The sequence below is a fragment of the Coregonus lavaretus genome (genome assembly GCF_964263955.1).
Source record: "Coregonus lavaretus genome assembly, chromosome: 4".
Lineage (NCBI taxonomy): Eukaryota > Metazoa > Chordata > Actinopteri > Salmoniformes > Salmonidae > Coregonus > Coregonus lavaretus.
Genome location: NC_139991.1, coordinates 11,830,404 through 11,843,211, shown reverse-complemented (window position 1 = coordinate 11,843,211; position 12,808 = coordinate 11,830,404).

Here is a 12,808-nt window from a genome sequence, read left to right as displayed (position 1 = left end):
TGTCTGCAAAAACACTACAGTCCGCAAAACACTACACTTTTTAAACTATAGTAAATACTACAGTATTTAATTTGCATATACCATGCCCATTCCCTTCCCCATATCACAATGTGTGCCATCCATAAGTGAGAAACCTACATGACAAGTATAGACCATATACTGTAAGTTATAGAAAAGAACAGAAGCGCTGAACTATCCAAGCTTGTAGCGTCATACCCAGTAAGACTCAAGGCTGTAATCGCTGCCAAAGGTGCTTCAACAAAGTACTGAGTAAAGGGTCTGAATACTTATGTAAATGTGATTTATTTGTATTTTTATTTTTTATAAATTTGCTAACGTTTCTAAAAACCTGTTTTCACTTTGTCATTTTGGGGTATTGTGTGTAGATTGATGAGGGAAAAAAACAATTTAATCAATTGTAGAATAAAGCTGTACGTGTCTCCCGAGTGGCGCAGTGGTCTAAGGCACTGCATCGCAGTGCTAGCTGTGCCACTAGAGATCCTGGTTCAAATCCAGGCTCTGTCGTAGCCGGCCGCGACCGGGAGACCCATGGGGCGGCGCACAATTGGTCCAGGGTAGGGGAGGGAATGGCCGGCAGGGATGTAGCTCAGTTGGTAGAGCATGGTGTTTGCAATGCCAGGGTTGTGGGTTTGATTCCCAAGGGGGGCCAGTATGTAAAAATAATGTATGCACTCACAAACTGTAAGTTGCTCTGGATAAGAGCGTCTGCTAAATGATGTAAATGTAATGTAACAAACTGTGGAAAAAGTCAAGGGGTCTGAATACTTTCCGAATGCACTATACTATAGTTAACTGTAAATACTACAGTATACTATAGTAAACACTACAGTGAATCATCTTTAAAGTTCGCAAAAACACTACAGTGAATGCTATAGTATTTTTTCATGTTGGCAGAAAGGCCTACATGGTTTACGCAACACAAGCCCCAGGTTAAGGGAGACACATGGGAGATGTGTGGAATCCAGACAGGTAGGAAGGAGGAGGAATGGCTGCTACTAGCTATGTAGTCAATTTGCCAGTGAAAGCAGGTAGATGGCGTAGCAAGCACACAACCTACAGCAACAGTAGTAGGTCAATGTACCAACAAAACCCTTAACCATGGACAGATCAGATTGATGATCTTGTAGACTCACGGTCCCTCTATGTTCGTCTTAGTGACCTTAGTAGGGTGGCTTTGTAAATGCACCATACAGGCGTAGGTGAGTAGGCGGAGGCCTGTCTGCCATGTATGTGGTTGTTTTTCAGGCTGACCGCCCCGGGCCTGGGAGCCTCACGCTCTAACAGAACATACAGGTGCCACATTCACACCTCTACTACAGGACAATCCAGGGCTGGGGAAAGAGGGCAAAGGTCGCTGGCCTACCTTTTAGACACAAGGGGTCTTTATACTCAAGTCCAAAAATACATGCACACATACTGTATGTACACCCACACACACATGCACACGTACACAGACACCCACACATGCAACCATACTGTACACAAGTATACACAGACACACACAAGCCCATACCTGCATTGATATTATGTAGGTCTCCACCACTTCATTTATCTAGCCCTACCTAAAATCTCTTTAGCTAGCACAAGATTTCCTTCATTTACATTTTGGAGCCTGTTACTGTTCTGCTTATTCATTGACTGTGTCTTACTGAGAGGGAACAACCTCACAGGGCAACAAAACTACCCATTAGGGGGAAAAAGTTTAGAATTCTACTGGTAATATCAAACTTAAGAATGTGTATAGTACGTTCCTGTAATGCAAAAGCGGGCCATTCAAATATGTGAGCATTCATTGAAATTGCCAAGACTGATTGATGGTCTGCTTCCATTTGCCCTAGCTGGCCCTAACCTGGGCTCTCTCCTGGGGATGGGTCTGATGGCTCTGATGTCTCACATCTGGCACCGGTAAACAAGTGTCCTTTCAACAGGCTGAGAGAATGTTTTCATCTGGATATTATAGTACCTCCTTTCAAGCTTCAAGAGTTTGAACAGAAAAGACCTCAAACTGACAACTGCTTGTCCTGACACAAAGTCAATTGCCAACGGCAGTGTGTGTCACTGTGTTGTGGTACGTACTTAGAGAGGCCCTTTTCTAAACAGCAATGACTGTCAAGTGGAACTAATTGACCACCAAACAGCCAGCAGGCTTTTTGTGGCAACTATGAACAAATATCTATAGATGCTTTCAGAGACTGCACACTGATCTAAATATCAGTTTTCCAAACGATTCAGAGAAGAACAAGATGGGCAATCTCAAGTTGATGTCCAACAGCATTGCTGGAAGCTACACCATTCTAAAGCAGCATTTGAACAGAGATCTGGTGTCCCCAAGTATTGAGTCTCAGATCGAAACAGCTTAACTGGGGTAATACAACCCTACTGAACACTGATATTCAAAGGGTTGGTTGGAGGGTAGGTAGGCTACATCTTGCTGGGCTCCAGCCCCCGTGCATGGCTTTCCCTCAGCTGGTTCCAGACTAAATAAACCTCAGACCGGCAGATAGGATTGTAAGGTCAATTGCCCATCACTGTTTATGCACCTTGAACAATGGGGCTTTGCTCTAGAATTCCACTGGAAAAAAAAACAAGAAAAAAATAACTTGCCCACTAAAATCAAACAGAAAAAATATGCTTTTTTGCATGTATAACATAAACAGTGACCACGGCTCAAGCTGTTCATTGAGTGAATATTGGCCCAAACATTGCCCTCTGGTTACCAGATATACCTCAATATTTGTAAGTCGCTCTGGATAAGAGCGTCTGCTAAATGACGTAAATGTAAATGTAATATGACTATTTTCAGGGCCCCTGTTGGAAGTTGGTCGATGGTTGGATAACAAAGTCTTTGAGGGGGATACCCTTATCTGATATGTGCACTTAGATCAATTCTAGTAAATGTGAGACGTTTTTCTTTATGAAGTATAATTTTAAGCACATACATACTTATTTCGTTCAAATTAATTAATGTTAACGTTTGGCAAAGCAGCTGTCATTTAGCATTTTTTACTTAGGATTTATCACATACAACGAATGCTACCGCTTGAAATAATAATTATTTCACTGATATTTCAATGATAAACGAATGCCTTTTGTAAAATACATTCATTGTATCTGTAGCTTCACTTTTCACATCACAAGTCACAAAGTCAACAACTTGTTTTTCTAGTAGGCCTAGAATGACAATTAGTGGAGATAGTGGTCAAACTAAACAAAAAAAACACAGGCTATTCATTAATCATGTACAGCCACCACCATCCTCATCAATGACCTTCATTATTAAATATTAATAATATCTTATTCAACTTTTTGCATAGAAATAATACATTATAAAGAAAATACTTACAGGGTCAATGAGTAAGTAAAACTGTTCAATAAGTTCCTCCAGTAATAATCAACAAAGAGACTGTGTGTGTCGGCACAACAGCACCAAACATCACTTACAGGTTATCCTCTCAGGTCTGCTATATGGAAAATGTACAATAAGAGTGTAGGCTACCTCCACTACTCAATGAAACACCCCTGTGCGCCTTGTGAAAGCTGCTGGTGTCATCTTACAAGTTGTAGGTGTTCGAAATACCGCTGTCAACGACGTTGTGACAAGGATAAGAAGTTATTCATTTGTCGAGGTCCAATTTCAAAACTTTTCACGCCTGTTTTGTTTGATGACTCCACCTTATTGCTAGCCTACATGGAATGGATGTCGCGCCAAAAATCTAAAGACACGAGGTGACACGTCTGAATTTCAAGATACTGCCTGCACATAGTAGTCATAAAGACCACCCACACAAGTAACCCCTGCACGTTTTAATAGCAGATGGAGATTATTAAAGTCTCTGCGGGAAACTTGCTGGTGGAGGACTGATAAAACAGTGGTGCTGAGTACTCAAAGCAACAATGTTCACTACTCACCATGAGACAGGGAACATCAGCGATGACTAATGTAGGAGTTGTAAAGCATTTATAGTGGATTCCAGGTACAACATAATAGGAATTTGCGCTGTGACTAATTCAAGTCTGCCTTTTCTCTAAGGTCTATGTCAATATGGGTAGCAGCTCAGCTACCCAAGTGAAGAGGAAATTCAACAACTTTTGGACAGTGGAAATTGATTTAAAAATATATATATATTGTCAAAAATAAACCAATGTGTTTCGTCCCTTTCCAGTTTTACCTATGGGTTTTACAGATTAATGGTGCCTTTTAAATATTAGTAAATGGCCTTGTAGGGATTCAGGGACATAGCCGCTGGTTGTAGGGGTGCTGAGGGTGCTGCAGCACCCTTGATAAATCACAATGTAAAACACTCCTGTCAAAAAAAATGTCAACACCCCCACCCCAAAACATCTTTCCATGTTCATGTTCAGGGACCAATCACAATAGGAATAAACAAATAACGTTTTTTTAATATATATATCGTAAGCCTCAATCTGTAAAAACCCTGATGGCAAAACTAGTTGGTTTTACTTAAAGAGAAAATAAAGAAGCATTTTTGTCATCTTCCACTGTCCTCCAAGAGTTGCTGAATTTCCTCTTCACTTAACTTTGCTTGGCTGGAGAGCGAGGTAGCGGCAGTGGGTAGAGCTTTTTAAGTCGACTTGACATGGTGGCAAATTCAAGATACAAGAACCATTTGAACAGTTTACTATTACAGTGGATGAAGGAGCAGAAAGTGCGTGGAGATGTAGAAATGGACAGGGAAGAAGAAGGGAAGGAGCTGAGTGTAGAGGGAAGCTGAGTGTAGAGGGAAGCTAAGTGTAGACGGAAGCTGAGTGTAGAGGGAAGCTGAGTGTAGAGGGAAGCTAAGTGTAGAGGGAAGCTAAGTGTAGAGGGAAGCTGAGTGTAGAGGGAAGCTGAGTGTAGAGGGAAGCTAAGTGTAGAGGGAAGCTGAGTGTAGAGGGAAGGTAAGTGTAGAGGGAAGTTGAGTGTAGAGGGAAGCTAAGTGTAGAGGGAAGCTGAGTGTAGAGGGAAGGTAAGTGTAGAGGGAAGTTGAGTGTAGAGGGAAGCTGAGTGTAGAGGGAAGCTGAGTGTAGAGGGAAGCTGAGTGTAGAGGGAATATAAGTGTAGAGGGAAGCTGAGTGTAGAGGGAAGCTAAGTGTAGAGGGAAGCTGAGTGTAGAGGGAAGCTGAGTGTAGAGGGAAGCTAAGTGTAGAGGGAAGCTAAGTGTAGAGGGAAGATAAGTGTAGAGGGAAGCTGAGTGTAGAGGGAAGTGGTGTGGTGAGGAAGATTGGCTCACAAATGTGACCTGATGAGAGTGAGGATGAATGTCCTGCGGTGGCAGGTGCAAGGAAAACCGCAGAGTTCGGGCCTCATCCCGATGATGACAAAGATGATTCTGGCCCAGTAGGAGTGAGATTCTTTGGAGAGAATGGATCCTTGCCTTCTGGCTGATCCATATGTGGTGTCAGGATGTGTGGAGAAGAGGGTGGGGACTGTTGAATTGCTGAAGGTATCTGGAAGTGGACTTGTGATGATTTTTTGTGTCTTCCATCCAGATGGAGCAGGCGCTAAGCACCACGCGCCTCGGGACAAGACCTGTGACTTGGTTTGCTCTCCGGAGCAGGGTGCCGTTGAAAGGAGTGATAACTGGAGTGGCGTTATGTGTTGAAATTGACCGGCCTCAAACTCCAGTACAGTGGGTGACGGTGTAAGCACCTATCAAGTTAGTTGCGATCCGCCAATACAAATTTAAAGAAGAAGAAGAACAAGGCAGTGTTCCCTACACCAGCTACCCTGGAAAGTTTAAAAGGTAGCGAAAAGGGCGGCTTTTGACATTAGTTTGAGATATAACATACAGAACGTTTTGAAAAGGTGTGTATGGAGACATAATTAGTAAGCTATTTTCTAAAACATAAGTGTCAGGTAGGTAGGCAACTACAAGGCCAAAACCCTAAAATAATATAGCTCTACTTTTCAACAGTTTTAGCAGTAGAGGGCACTGTTTATCATTGATAACCATCAAGTAGGATGAGATCTATCATATGTCCATAATTCTCAACCAGTTAAGCAGAGCATAGGCTACAGCATTGCATAGATTACTGTACTAATCCACTCAGTTTACACATCATAATAAAGCAAACAGTCTTGACAGTATAGTTCTTGATTTATCTTGCAGGTCTGTCTGTAGCCTAAGACAATTATTGAGTGTACCCACTGTATGCTAGCCCATTACAAACCATTCTCCCAGTATTCCCACCTCCCTGTTTCCTGACGACATCAGCTGGTAAACCAGCTATATTACATCCTCTCTCCCGCCCCTGTACCAGGCTCATTAATATCTAGTTTATTGGTGCTGAAGCAGAGGGGAGGGGGTGCAGACGTAATTGCACTTTTGGCAAAGAGAGGGAGGGGTGGGGGGATACAGCTTAAGGGCAGCTATCCATCAAGTGTGCGCTGAGGCGCTGACATGTTAACCCCTGTGAGGAAGAGGGTGCGGTCCCAGGTGGGGTTGATCCACCACTCCTTCCCAGGGGACAGGTCTCTTGTGCCCATAAAGCCCACCAGACACACCCCTTTCCAGTTGCCACCAGCCCATGCCCTAATTTGCACTGGTTAACATTCAGCCCATCAGACTCCTGTATATGTGTGTGCTTGTTAATGAGAGAGAGAGAGAGAGAGAGAGAGAGAGAGAGAGAGAGAGAGAGAGAGAGAGAGAGAGAGAGAGAGAGAGAGAGAGAGAGAGAGAGAGAGGAAACATATTTACATAAACAAATATTTGTCTGAAAGATTGCTTTGAGAGAGATTTGAAGAAGCTGACCTCATGATGGACAGATTGAAGTTGGGACTCGTCTCATGTAACCTGAGGAATCAATCTGTGTGTGTGTGTTGGCCATGCTGCCAGTGTGTTAAAGGCATGTTAAACCCATTTAACAATGACTCAGAAGCACCAACAGAGTTCATTAACAGTAGAGTGTCTGGAACTCAGCCTAGATTTCAACAGGAAGGCTGCTGTTGTTCTTTCAGTGTACTGCTATGTACAGTATTATACAGTAGAAAATATGTACTATAATACACCTTTTTATATATAACAGCGTGTTTTCATTGTGGATTCCAAAATGTGTTTTGCGAAATGTCCTATGTGAAAGTACATTTTAATTTTGCAGTAGAAATTTTACTACAGTATTTCTGCTTCAGATGAACTGTTAGAGGAGAATTTATTGGAAGTGAAACTACCTTGTTAAAAACATAAGCACATGGTTCTCTGTTTTTACAATGGCTGAGGGTGAACAGAGATTGCTTAAAAAACAATGTTTCAGATACAGGACATGGATCAGTGAGCAGGACCCTGACAGATGGCATCACATGTTGCCAAGACAACCAGAACCATTAGTGTCTCCCCAAATATGGTGTAGGGGGGTGATGGAAATCCAGGAAACCCTGTGCTCTGCATCACTCAAATTGGTCCCCAGGGTCAAGAGAACCCATGCACCATCAGATGGGTTCACACGTATTGAGTATAGACCAATGTTTCATCACTCTGTGAAATTAGAATGGACAGATCTCTTTTTTAGGGGGATATGCTGCGCTCAAGTAATTACATTTTTGCCATAGAAGTTAAATGTGCAATGTTTTAATAATCATGCATTGTTGTTTGAGCATCTAGTTCCAGATCACCCCGTGTAGGATGACTGAGAGAGCATGTCCTGGACCCTTGAACTTGTTAGTAATGTTTCACACACTAAACACTGAACACAATCAGTGGAAAAACATTGCCATATTAAATGCCAGTCAGAAAGTATTTTCTACAATGTCTGCCTTTGTTAGAAAAAATGAAGAAGTACTTTATTATTTTTCACTCTGGCTGTCAAAGGAACTTATTCGTTTTTAATCAGCTTGCTGTCCTCTTCTTAATTAACCAGAGCTTTGGAAAATTAAATCAAACTCGAGGACAGCAAAGGAGTGGGTGTGAGACGTTCATAAAAATGTCTAATGGATAACGTGTCAGTCCTGCCAGACAAATGAACCTGATATTACTGGAGCCTGGGCTGCCAGGGCAGCAGGTCAGTAGCTGCAGGGTACAGTTGTAAAGTAATTACACTGGCTGTCTGCTTTGTCACAGTATACTACTGTGGCAGCCTTGGACTGGAAATTACAAATATTTCAATAGGGATCGGAATTTGACAAACTAAACTATCCAATGGCATTATTTTGGTGATTGAGTCATTGTGTTCTGCAGAAATATAACAATATTCTTCTCTATAGCATCTGTAATCTATTTTAGATACAGTATACAGTATATGTTCATGATCCTGCAGTGTTTGAACCAGCCGCCAGGGGGAGATATAGCTACTTACTTAGTAGACCGCTCAACATACTAGCCAAGAAAAAGGGAGGAGAAATGTCTACAGGGACAGCAAATGATATCCTGTGTAGAATACAAACAGTTCTGCAAGGATTGTCCATTCCTGCCAAAAGTGGATGTATTGAAATATATTGGTGAATCATTTTAAGTAAGTTAGTACTGAATTATAACTTCATTATAATGGACTATTAAATTGTATGACATTATAATACAACCAACACATCAAATTCAAGTGAAATTTCAGCTATTCCCTTTTCAGTATATTCTTCATCCGAAATTAACCAATCTTTCAGCAAAATAATACAAGAAAAACAAGATTATTGAACCAACCTCTGCATGACTGTTGGTCTCCAGCACCAAGGTTACTCAACAAAAGCTTTACTCCTCCACACTGTGCATTCGTTCATTCATTCAGACATTGGCTGCTCCATGAGCCATTGTATTCTCCATAAGCCTGTTCTCTCTGTCACTGGGATGCCGATCACTCGGTTTTAACAAGATTATCCTGAGAGCGTGGAAGCAATGGAGTGCCACTGAAATGTAATTATCATGTGATGGAGTGCTTGTGATGGCTATATTATCACTCCTCAGTCTCTTAACCCCTGTCATCAGGTGAGGGATTAGACACCTGGTCCCTGTGTTATGACCGATGGTGGAAGCCTGTTTAAACATGTTGGAGGATACCTGGTCATGATGAGCAAACAACCACAGGCTCCAGGGAAGGTCCCAGCTAAGCTTCCTCAGGACAGGTGTCTGTGTGCATGTGCATATGGTTGCAACTTGTCCTCTTATCTGCATTCACGCCACTTGGCCTGAGCAGAGAAAGGAAAGCATGATTTCAGCTGTGCCTGTGGTTTCAACACTCTCTGTCGCTGTTGCAGTCTTCCTGCTCTCACTCTCTCACTCTCTCTCTCACTCTCATTCTCTCTCTCTCCTCGACCCCACAATCTCAGAGTATCTCATGACAACCGGATTTCTCCCTTCTGCCTGTTTCCTTTTCCACAAGTGTGTGGTCTCCATGACAACCTAGCTCAGCTTTGGAAAGATGGACAAAAGGTGTATAGAAAAAGAGAACTAGACAAGGACACACAAATATTATACATGCACACATAAACACTTAGTCATGTACTGGACGTGTACTGCCATAGCTAATACAGACACACTCAGGTATACTGCAGTCAGGAGTTCTGATGAGCATCCCAACACATAGGGACACAGACCCTCACTGAGTCTCACTGAGTCAGGGTTTGTGTTTAAAGCTAGACTCCCTCACAAGGTAGAGATAGACGTGTAGCGTTGTGGTGCTTTACAGACACCAGCACATATTCACTTGGTTTTACAACAAACTAGCACTGACTGCTCTGCATCTTCCCAGTCCCCTTTTGTCCACCCTTATTATGTGCTTCATTTGCTGTCCTTAGTCAATGGGGAGGGGGCTGATAGTACTGCACGTACTGTACTGTAGGCACCCACTCTCACAGAGGTACCTAGGTCTGTGGTGACATCACAGCCTCAGTATACGTGGCCAATGGGAGTGCACGCCACTCTCCCCGTTGTCTCTCATATACTACATGTATGCTGTGCCACATCCATCTGTTCCACTACATTTCTCACTACTAATTTCCGTTATTCTCAATATGTGTCATATCATTTACTATGTTTCTCTGTCTCTGTCTCTGTCTCTCTCTCTCTCTCTCTCTCTCTCTCTCTCTCTCTCTCTCTCTCTCTCTCTCTCTCTCTCTCTCTCTCTCTCTGTCTCTCTCTGTCTCTCTCTCTCTCTCTCTCTCTCTCTCTCTCTCTCTCTCTCTCTCTCTCTCTCTCTCTCTCTCTCTCTCTCTCTCTCTGTCTCTCTCTGTCTCTCTCTCTCTCTCTCTCTCTCTCTCTCTCTCTCTCTCTCTCTCTCTCCCTCTCTCTCTCTGTCTCTCTCTCTCTCTCACTCACTCACTCAATCACTTCTCACTCACTCACTCTCTCACTCATTCAGTCACTCACTCACTCATTCACTCTCTCCCTCTCTTCCTCTCTCTTTCCCTCTCCTCCTGCCATCTCTCCGTCTGTTGTCTGTGGTCCCCTGTGTTCCTGGCTCCCAGACGGCCTATTGGTTGGCTAGACTCCAGGGGTCATGTGACATGGCGTCGTGCCACAGCCAGCCACACACGACACAACTCACTTTCATGAGGGAGCTGCATCAATGCTCAGGGAGCAGTCAGACGGACTAAACAGGCTTTTCCTAACCACACCTCCTCCTTCCTCCTTACTTCCTGCTCTTTCTCCCTCTCCCTCTCCCATCCATCCTTCTTCCCCTTCCTTGCTCCCCACTCCTCCCTCCTTCCTGTCTCTCCTTCCTCCACACTCCTCCCTACTTCCCTAAATCTCCCCCTTCCATCATCATTTTCTCTCTAAACAGCACAAACATGTCTGCCAATACCCGTTCAGGGGACATCATTTTCTCTGCAACAGTAACAAGACAGTTAAGCATTAGGTCTGTGAGAACAGCGTGCATCTTTATTTGAAGGAGGGGAGTGGCATTATGTAATCAATTTGCGAGGGCACTTTGAAGAGCTTGTGCACCAAGCTGTTAAAGCAACATCAACTGTGCCAGAGTGTTCATAATGTCACTGAAAGCTAAATGACGAAAGACTGTCAAGCATTCTTGTCAGGCCTATCTGCAGAACAGTTTTCCTTTCATGGTCACATTCTGTCTGTGGGCAGTGGGCACTTTTATTTGCAATTGAAGGCCTGTGCTTGACTGACTTGCTGAAGCCTTCGAGACCAAAGAAAATACTTTTAAAAGACTGTTTTCACAGCTGACACCCCAACCATGCAGTGCTGACTTTCAATTTGAGAGAGAGAAATGGAGAAAGAGACAGAGAGAGAGAGCAGGATGTCTCTGAGGGGAGGCGTGTGGATTGACAGCCTCAGCCAGTGTGGGCATTCATCCTGTGTGATGTGTGGTCATGGCAGTGTGAAAAGAGCATCATTAAAATCAGTTTATGTATTTATTCAGGTGTCTGGGTACATTGGAAGAGCACAGTCTAGTAATGGAGGAGTTTCTTTGATAAGTACGCCAGCTCACTGTCCGTGCCAGGCTGTTTGCTGTCGAGCTGCAGGGAAGGGTTGGTAGTGAGTACTGAGGGTGAGGCTAAATGCTTGGTGTGTGTGTGTGTGTGTGTGTGCATGCCAATTGGTGTGCATGCCTGTGGGTAGGCGGTGTGCGTGTGTGTGTGTGTGTGTGTATGTGTGTGTGTGTGTGCGTGCATGCCTGTGGGTAGGCAGGTGTGTGTGTGCGTGTGTGTGTGCGTGTGTGCTTGTGTGTGTGTGTGTGCATATGCATGTGTGTGTGTATGCATGTGTGTGTGTATGAGCGTGTGTGTGTATGAGCGTGTGTGAGAAAGAGAGCTAGATAATGTCCGGTTGTAGTGTGACTAATTTCATATCATGTAAGACCTAGCAGCTCTGCAGTGTCTGAGTCACCATGCAGTGACAAACAGATAGAGGGGGGAGAGGGGGGGGGCAGATGAACAGGGAATGGACATAATGAGAGAAATACAGCGACAGTGGTCATACGTTATCATATTATATCGATCTGACTCATTTTGACTCTCATCGTGACCCTTTTCTGATTTTCTCACCCACTCTACACATTGTGCTCTGACACCTTTATCTAGCAAGCTCTGTGCTGATTTCTATAGTCCTGTCTTGGTGTCAAGACGCTATATTGTGGGATTTTCTTGCACATGTCTTTGTCTATGAGAGAATCAGACTGCACTTCTTTCTCTCTTCAGTAAATGTCAAGGCACTGTCCCTTGTGTGCCTCCCCTTGTATGTGTTCATTTTCTATGGTTTGTTCCCTCTCACTCATAACAAGGTGTCTGCTCTCACACCTTCCGCTCTTAAAGAGACAGTACGCCCCAGCGGTGAACACCATGCTCATTAAAGCAGGACAGAGAAAAAGGAAAGCGAGGGAAAGATTAAAGTGAGTTGAAAACTGAGGACAGAGGAAGAGAGACAAACAAAATCGAATATAAATCCAGAAGAAATGAATGAAAATTGATCAGAAAGCTCACGGAATAGCCCAGTGAAAATTGGAACGCACCGAAACGCTCATATTAAAAATGCAAGAAAGATGGAATCATGAAGCTGAAAAGACAGAAGACAATTAAAATCATTTGGCAGCACATAGTGTATCTGCCAGGAGGAAAGAGCTATCCATCTGGTTATCTGAGTGGCTGTAACATTGATAGGATGGTAGGCCAATTGGTGTGTGTGTATAATCTTACAATGAGTGAAATTACAGGGTTGTTGAAGCCCCCATTCACTGTGTTTAAAGATAAATTACAGGGTCAGTGACGTGAAGAATGAGCAGTGTTCAAAAGAGGACCTCCTGCACTTACATAGACATACACACAACATTGGAAATCATCACTCAGTCAAGTTTGTGGATACAATATCAAACCGTATAATAGAACCCATATACAGTAGAGCCCATT